The sequence below is a fragment of the Nycticebus coucang genome, unplaced genomic scaffold, assembly GCF_027406575.1.
Source record: "Nycticebus coucang isolate mNycCou1 unplaced genomic scaffold, mNycCou1.pri scaffold_59, whole genome shotgun sequence".
NCBI classification, from domain to species: Eukaryota; Metazoa; Chordata; class Mammalia; order Primates; family Lorisidae; genus Nycticebus; species Nycticebus coucang.
Window position 1 is genome coordinate 598309 of NW_026515586.1, and position 9419 is coordinate 607727.

A 9419-nucleotide genomic window follows, 5' to 3' on the forward strand; every position below is an offset into this window, starting at 1 on the left:
AGCACCTGTGGCTTAGTGAGTAGGGCGCTGTACCCATATACTGAGGGTGGTGGGTTTGAACCCGGCCCCGGCCAAACTGCAACAAAAAATAGACATTTTGGTGGGTGCCTGTAGTCCCTGCTACTCGGGAGGCTGAGGCAAGAGAATAGCCTAAGCCCTAAAGCTTTAGGTTGCTGTGAGCTGTGACACCATGGCACTCTACCAAAGGTGACAGAGTAAGACACTATCTCTGAAAAAAAAAAAGTAAATAAAAAGATCCTCTCATCTTAACGTGCTAATAGCAATGAGTCACATAACTCCACCCTTATGATTTGTATGTTAAGAGAGTTGATTTTTATTATTTCTACTGGTGAAGAAAGCCACAGAATTAATGGGTATAAGTTAACAGAGAATTTTTTTAAGTGACTTCATTTCTATAATATAGAGAAATTCTTACTCCCTACTTTTATGTTGCTAGGATTGACCATAATGAACACTGAAATTACTTGCATTTAATTTTTTACTTATGATAGATAATCACACTTTGTCCACACTACAAATATTTCTATTCTTAATCCTAACTCAACAAATTTTAAGCTCCTACAGAAGAAGTCCATGTCCCATTAATCTTATATTCCCCAAGGCATTTCAGTACCTGATAATTCATATGAGAACTACACAATAATGGCCTGTTGATCGCAACTTAAACCACAGTAACATTTTCAGAGTGAAATGTTGTATTTATTTTTTAAAGAAAAGTCAAAAAATGTGGCCTGTTTTCTAATATGTGAAAGTTTCTTCAGAACATTTACAAAGTATTTGATAAAACTACATTTTCTTTCTTTCTTTCTCTTTCTCTCTCTCTATTTCTCTTTCTTTCTTTCTTTCTTTTCTTTCTTTTCTTTTCTTTCTTTCTTTCTTTCCTTCCTTTCCTTCCTTTCCTTTCTTTCTTTCTTTCTTTCTTTCTTTCTTTTTTCTTTCTTTCTTTCTTTCTTTCTTTCTTTCTTTCTTTCTTTCTTTCTTTCTTTCTTTCTTTCTCTCTCTCTCTCTCTCTCTCTCTCTCTCTCTCTCTCTCTCTTTCTTTCTTTCTTTCTTTCTTTCTGCCTGTTTCCTAATATGTGAAAGTTTCTTGCAGAACGTTTACAAAGTATTTTATAAATCTACAATTTTCTTTCTTTCTTTCTCTTTTTTTTTATTGCAGTTTTTGGCTGGGGCTGGGCTTGAACCCATCGCTCTTGGCTTATGGGGCCAGCACCCTACTCCTTTGAGCCTGAGGCGCTGTCCTATAAATCTACAATTTTAAATAACAGAAAAAATTATAATTGTGTAGCTAGGCTTTTAAAAACTTGTGTAAAAACCCATTCTCTTTTCACACAGATAGAAACATTCCCAAAGTGTATGGTATTGAATTACTAATGTAATTTTAGTAATCTTTAGCTAAGCCAAAGGGGTCATCTTATGTGCATAAAGTAACTATCTGCTTATTGGTAGGTTCCTTCAGATTTTTTTTTTTTTTATTGAGACGGAGTCTCACTCTATTGCCCTAGCTAGGTTGCCATGGTGTTATCACAGCACATTGCAACCTACAAATCCTGGGCTAAGTGAACCTCCTGCCTCAGTATTCTAAGTACATGGAACTACAGTGTGAGTCATGAGTATGGATAGTTTTTCTGTTTCTAGTAGAGACAGTGTCTTGCTCTTGCTTAGGCTGGTTTGGAATGCCTCAGCTCAAACAGTCCTTCCATTGGCCTCCCAGTGTGCTGGGATTACAGTGTAAGCCGCCACACCCAGCCCCACCTCCACATTTCTGTTGCTATTTTCCTGCATCTATCACCACCTACACTTCTAATTCAAATCTCAATACCTTGTCCTTTCTTCTTTATTTACAAATCTCAATGCTTTGTTATCTCCCTGGCTTTTTACCACAATACTAAAAACCATTAAAAGGCAGAAGAAATAGAAATGCCAAACATGTATGTGTATATGCTTGTTTCCAGTGTGTATAGGTTAAAGGAAGAGGAGGTGTCCTAGGGAAAGGTGCTTTCATCCAGTAAATGAAGCATTTGAACATGAGCATAGGGCCTCATATTACAGTCACCCAACCAATGACAGGAGATTGCAGGGGGTGCAGGTTGGCTTGATCAGAGCTAGGTTATCCAAAAAGAAAACTGGATAATCCCCCAAAATGTGCTCAAATGTCTACAAAGTGTTACAAGAGACACTATTTAAATCTACCATGACCAGTCTCCCTCCAGGAAGCATGACAACATACATATGTGCTTCGTAGAAATTCAACACCAAGTCCTCCATCTTCTTGGTGTCAGTGGACCCAAAATAATAATCAGTATGTGGCTTGATTTTGTTGAGGACCTCATCATCCACATAGTTTCCACGTTCCGCTTGGATGGTGTACGATTCCAGGAGGGCACGAGTCACAGGCAGGCAGGGCAGGCACCCAGAAACAATGTCTGCCCGGATCTGGAGGCATAGGAGGTATCTGTGAGGAGCAGAGGGAAAAAAGGGGAGAATAATTAGTTAAGACTGCAGCACTTCTATTCCTTCAATGCTGATGTCCCTTTGGAAAGAAATATACAACACAGACCCCCTTCATATCCATAGAAAAAAGGGTATTCTCTATGAAGAAGCCTCCTCTCACTCCTTGGGCTTCTAAACTTTGGTTTATTTACAGAAACTAGTTTCAAAGGCTAATGAATAGAATGGTAATATTATTTATTTGTTTTTTTTTCTTTTGATAAAAGTCCACCCTGTGTTGCCATTGGTAGAGTGCCGTGACATCATAGCTCACAGCTCACAGCTCTTGGGCGTAAGTGATTCTCTTGCCTCAGCCTCACAAGTAGCTGGGATTACAGGCACTCGCCACAATTCCTGGCCTTTTTCTGTTGTTGCAGTTGTTATTGTTTAGGTTTCCTGGGGTGGGTTCAATCCTGGCACACTGGGTGTACATGGCCGGCACTGTAACTAACCACTGTACTACAGGCGCGGAGCCTAGAATGGAAATTCTTAACTGCTGTTCTGGTCATAGTCGATGATTACTGTTAGAATAAAGTAAAAATGCCAATCACATCAACTGTCTTCTTGGATTTAAAATGTTAACAAAAATTAGAATGCCACTCTAAAGTTCTGAAGATTAATGAAATTTTAAAAATAATGAGAGTCTTAATCATTGGCTAGAAGAACCTAAGGTTACCCTTCTTTATCATCTCTACTTCGTTCATGTTACTTTCTCTTTTTCCTAAAAGAACTTTAACAAGTTTCTTGCCTCCTTTCCTTAACATTATAGGAAGGAGTTTATCCCTTAAGGCTACAAGACTGTCTCTCCATAGCCCCTGCATTTACACCAAAAGTTACCATTCAAATTCTCAGAAACAGTAAATATTCTCTTCTTAATAAACTGAGTCCTTTATTTTTGCAATTGAAGTGGAGTGTGTTTTAATGGCCCACACAATCTCAGAGGAGATGGAATTGAAAGAGCTACTGACTCTACAAGGGAAAGCCTACATAGTTTGGTGGTTTGGGTGAGATGAGGGGACAAAAAAATTACCAGTTTAAATGCCTTTTAAAAATAGTTTCAGTTTTCTATCTTTATATTGCGTTTGTTACATGAGACTAGTGCACAGATACACTATCTCTAAAGTAAAAATCACCAGTATTAAAGTTTCAAAGATTAAACATCAGTGACTTTTTAAAAGACCACAAAGAAAACAAAGTTGCTTCATTATATCATTTTTTTATGTTTCCATTTCTCAAATGGAAATCAAAAAGCTAAAGTGAGTAAACTTATTTTGAAATTGACAACATTTCAAACTAATTGGGATTACTTGATTCTAAGGAAACTTTTAAAACTTACCTTAATAAAAAACTGTTAGGTTTCAACCCTGAAATTACTACTATTCTCCCAGGAATAAATAAATGCTATACGGAAAGATTAATTTTCAAATGCAAATATAAAGTACCTGGAAATACTCTCAGTCATCTGAGAAGCACAAGATGGATAAAATTTTACATTAAATGTAAAAAGCCAGGAGCGATCTGCAATAATTAAATATCATGATTATTTAAACAATCAATAGAATGACTTTTTTTTTTTTTTTTCTAGAGACAGAGATTCACTTTATTGCCCTCAGTAGAGTGTCATGACATCACACGGCTCACAGCAACCTCTAACTCTTGGGCTTACGCGATTCTTTTCCCTCAGCCTCCCAAGTAACTGGGAATACAGGCACCAACCACAATGCCCGGAAATTTTTCTGTTGCAGTTTGGCCGGGGCTGGGTTTGAACACACCACCCTCTGTATATGGGGCCGGTGCCCTGCCCACTGAGGCACAGGTACCACTCAGAAGGACATTTTTGATAAAACTTTAAGGTCAATGTTTAAATGGTACAGATCAATCTCACTGCAGATCCGTGTGCAGAATTTTATTTTATTATTTTAAAAATTAACACAATTTACCAAACTAAAAGAAAATAAAAAATAAATTAGAAATCAATTACACAAATAACCCATCATTAACATGAATAGGTTCACTTCCTTAGAAACATTTATTTCTACTTTCATAAATGTTTACGTGGTGATCCATTATGCAAACATTTTAATATGACCTCCAAGTACTAGCTTAGAGATACGATTTCTTTTAATCACAGGCTTTTCAGTTGCCAAATATTCTCTGCCATTTTCTTAAAAAATAAAAATTAAAAAAAAAAGCATTTCAAGATTTCTACTTTGTTGGTGGAAGGGAGTAATACTACTCATTGCATTACTAGTAGGATGCAGTATTTGAATAAAGTGTGAAAGGGATACCAGAAAAGGGAAGGTTTGGTAAAACTTCACAATACTTAAAGACAACAAAATTGTTCCCCAGGCTTTATACAAGAAGCATAAGTACCCTCAAATAAAATCAAGTTTTCTGTGTTGTGATCTAAAGGATAATCATTCATATCATAAATGACTTCTTAAAAATAAATCTTACCATTTATGCATTAAACCTTAATGTTGTGATGTGTCTCATTTTGAATGCTCAAAATAATAAAACTATAGGGAAAGGGGCAGGTATTACTTTTCTAAGGGGATTCAAATCACTCCATTAGACTGAATTTAGAGTTCTGCTCCAAGTTCACAGGATTTTTAAATAAAAACAAGGCTGTGCATATACACCTTAAAAGATCTTGCAAGATCTCTAATTTCTTGACTTGAAGTTTCTTTAGTCCCATCTTCTTCTTCAATGTGTCATTTTATCTTTTTCTCCCCGCCAGCACACTCCCTTTCCTCTAACTCAATAGTCCACAAATAGTTATTGACTGGCTACTGTGGACATAAATGCACTTTTGCTGTATTTGGGGCACTACGTCACTGTTCTACTAATAATATTAATCCTATGCCAGATTTCACGTTTACTTTACTCATATAAAAATAGGATACTGGGATACAGGATTTTTCTAAGTATTGTTAAATATTATGTTTCTTGCCTTGCAGCACTTCGGTGACAGCATCAAGCATCCAAGCACTGTGTATGAAAACATACGTTTTGGAGGTGACTGTCACGCCAGAGTAAAGCAATATCATCACAGGATTATCGTTTCATAATGGTTAATTGTTGATTTTTTTCTAGGTATTAACACAGCACTTGAGTGCCTGGCTATGACTACAAGAATAAATTTCTAATAGAATGGCTATGTTTTCTAAAAGGTAATGAAATGTATCCATAACACTAGTCTTTTTCTAAAGTGACAAATACAAATTGTATATATTTCTGGTTCATAATACTATGTTGTAAAGTATGAATACATTCTGAGATGGCTAACTCAAGCAAATTAACATAGTTGTTATACCTCAGATATGTTTTTGTGTTGACAACACTCAAAAACTACTCCTAATCATTTTCAAGTTAAATTTTCATTTCTTTTTATATTGCCACATCATCATTTTTACCCGGCTATATAGCAACAGACCTTCTAGCTATAAACAGTTTATATATTAATCATATGCAAGCATTCAACAGATGAAGTCTTTTAAGGTAACTTTGAGAAAATAAAGGTTTTAAAGACAAATTTTCAACAAGAACAATGAGGTTGATATTTGTCACAAATAACTCAAAAATTAACGTTTACCTTTGCTAATTATATTTTGATTGAAAGCTACAATGAAATCTTGTCAGAGATGAGGCTTAGAGAACTCATCTGGTGAGAGTGGACATTTGAAGGCACACGGAGATTCTATGTGTACATGGGAAGAAAGGGGTAAGCAGGCCTAACTATAAACCCAGATTCAAAGAGTAAAAACAGTGGCCCTTGGTTGTGGAAACAAGGAGAAGTAAAGACAGTGAAGGTATCAGAGCCCTGGAAAGATGCTCGAGTCCTCACTCTTCCAGAACATCTGCAACCAGTGTACCTTTACTACTCTGGATCCACAGATATGCTGACTAAACTAATTAGACACTTCCAAATCAAAGCCACGCCCATGGTATATGTCTACTAAGCAGCAAATCTACAAAAATCATCACATGATCGCATGTCTTCTTGCATGAGAAGACCATCTTCTCATTCTTTCCCAGAAAAACAAAGTCAGACACTGTGAGGGAACATTTAGGAATGTGAGTCTAGAACTTTCTAAAAAATAGAAGACCCTAAGCCAAGTTCAAAATAGTCACAATTCTACAAAAATATCATTAGCATTATTAACTCCTAAGATGGTATTACATGCAAAACAGAACTGATTAGTCTAGCAGTATATTATTATCCCAGCTTATATTCCTATAAATGTTACAGATAATAAAGGGATGAATAGATGTAATGATTAACTTAACAACCTCAAAATATGATTTAAATACTCACTTCGCATTTGTGTTTTTATCTTTTTTGTGGGATCAAGCCAGATCTGCAGGAGGAGAGAAAAGTTTAATGAACCCAGAAGAAAAACTCCAGAGTCACAAATAGAACCATTTACGATTCACCGACTTGTTAAAGTGTAAGCACAATTTCATAAAGTCCTATTCCAAGCAGCTTTTCTCTGTTAGCATTTCACTAGACTAAGTAGTGACTTGGTTTTCAGTGCATGTGTTTACGTGTGTTGAGTTTCTGTGTGTGCTTTAATTAAACACTAAATGCTTCTAAGGTGACTCTTACGGCCTCATTCTCTTGGATCTGAAATGGAACTACACTTCCAATCTGAGGATGCAACAGTCTTGGTTAACCAAGTCTTCTGACATTTCCCTACAACATTTTAATACAGGTTCTCAGAGAAAAAGTGTTCCAAATGAGGCTTGATCCTCTCATGACAGAAAAATCTGGGAAAAGAGCGCTAGACAATGTATCCTAATAGCATATGTCTACTCATAGGATACGAGCAGTGTTAGAAAGAACCTCAGAATATATGGTTAAAATGTCCACAGAGAGTGGGATTGGTCAAACTCATGCCTAAGTCACTATGAATCCGGGCAGTCCCCTAATTACAGATATCTGATTTGCATAAAGCTTGCACTTATGAATGGAGGCTATTACAGTAGGCCCCGAAGTTACAAACATCTCACTAACCTACAACTCATACTTAGAAATGGAGGCTATCACAGGTAATGGGTAAATGTATCTGTTCTATCTTACATACAGATTCAACTTACAAACAAAACTATACAACCTACCTCCTTCATAACCTGTGTATTTGAACACTTGTGGGAACACAAACCACATGGACTTATTAGGACCCCATAACTCTCTTGACTTTTGTAACATTTCAAACTCTTTCATACCTATTTTATCCCCTTCATCAATATTTCCCTAACTTTCAAGTGCATATGAATGAATCACCTGAACATCTAGTAAAAAATGCAGCCTGGAGTTTATCTAACAAGTTTTTACATTGTGCTAACACTGCTGCTCCTGGGACTACCTTTTGAGTAGGAGAGCCCAAAATTTCTTTTTACATAGAAATGATTGCTTTTTCCCAAAGCAAAATGTACACAGACAGTTTTAAAGTCTTACTGGCTTTATCAGCCTACACTGAGTTGTCAAGTCAGCTCCCTACAGAAAGCCCTAGCAGGGCACTGTTTTCACATACTGCTCCCCATCCAAATACTGCTCCCAATAATAATAAGCAGCTCTAAAAATGAACAGCAAGACCCAGCTGCCCCCCACACTGATTCACAACTACAAATCCCCACCCTACCGTATTGTCTTCAGTATCAAACCTAATCTCTCTTGTCCATTTCAAATTTCCAGGGCAGTGATCCCTATACCTATCCCTGCGTCCTATTTTTTTTTTTTTTGACTTAGATGACAGAAATTTATTTTCTCACAGTCTTGGAGGATGGGAAATCCAAGCTCAATCACTATTGTCGAAACTGCAAGGGTTTGAAACAAAGTAACTCTGATTAAATCAAGCTAGTAGAATAGTAATACATCTCTGTGGGAAATAAAACAGAATGTTATACAAATCTATCCAGGAAGAAAAAACATTCTTTGCCTAGGTTACTTTAGGATTACATTTTGTCCACAACAAACAGGAAGACCTTTTTAAAATTTTATGGAACAAAAGTTAAAAAATCAAATTAGATTATATGTGAATAATTTAATTCACTTCCAAATATATTTGAACAATGATTTCCTGAAACCTGCTTTTCTCAGAAAGGACATTTCACTTTTTATTCCCCAGAAGTTTTCAGTTAAAGCCTAGACACAAAGTGTGTGCCTAATGTTTGTGTATTTTCATCTGACATTTTTCTAAGAGTTACTATGATGTATTAGGAATTATAAATTATTATTTAGCATTAGCATATTTTTGACCAAGAATGCTATGGTAAACCCCACCCAAATTTGTCCTTATGTTAATATCATCTGACTTAATGACCTTAACCTCTCCTTGACTTCAGCCATAGCCTTCATGGCCACAGGCCAGGTCATGTCATCACACTTCTCAGAAACAGTCATTTCCTCTCATCTAAGTTTTCTACACACTTTATTACCACTGTGCCTAATCTTCAACATCTTTGCAATTCTACTCCTTCCCTAAGATATTTTTTCGAAGCCAATCTGCTATTTCAGATTCAATTACTTTCCTTCCTAAGACCCTCTGACTAATCATCTTGATTACATCTCATCAACATCTCCAATTTTCTCATTGCTTTTTCCTCTAACTGTTAACTACCATAAAAACAGCCAAGAGAGAACCTATCCAATACTCCATTTCTCCACTAATATACCCAGTTTGATGAAGGCTGTTAGAGAAAAACGCACGAATATATTCTATTGTCATCACAATTTTATGATCTCCAATTTCAGTCAATAGCAACCCCTGTGCTAGCTCTTGGGTGGCTGTCTCTCCTGGTCCCACTGCAACCCTACTCACTCGTAAACAGATGGTGTTGCCCCCTGTTTCATAGAGATTTTATACTGCACTTTGTACAACTCAAATTTTTTAACCACTACATCA

At 36.4% G+C, this 9419-nt stretch overlaps 1 long non-coding RNA gene across 1 annotated transcript; it reads right to left on the reverse strand.

Moving 5' to 3' along the window:
* Positions 1 to 2438: 2438 nt before the first annotated feature.
* On the reverse strand, positions 2439 to 6885 carry LOC128579498 (uncharacterized). The gene is made up of 3 exons (XR_008378171.1): positions 6830 to 6885; positions 3954 to 4029; positions 2439 to 2476 (listed from the first exon to the last, which is right to left on the reverse strand). It is a non-coding gene; the product is annotated as an uncharacterized LOC128579498 (long non-coding RNA).
* Positions 6886 to 9419: the final 2534 nt, after the last annotated feature.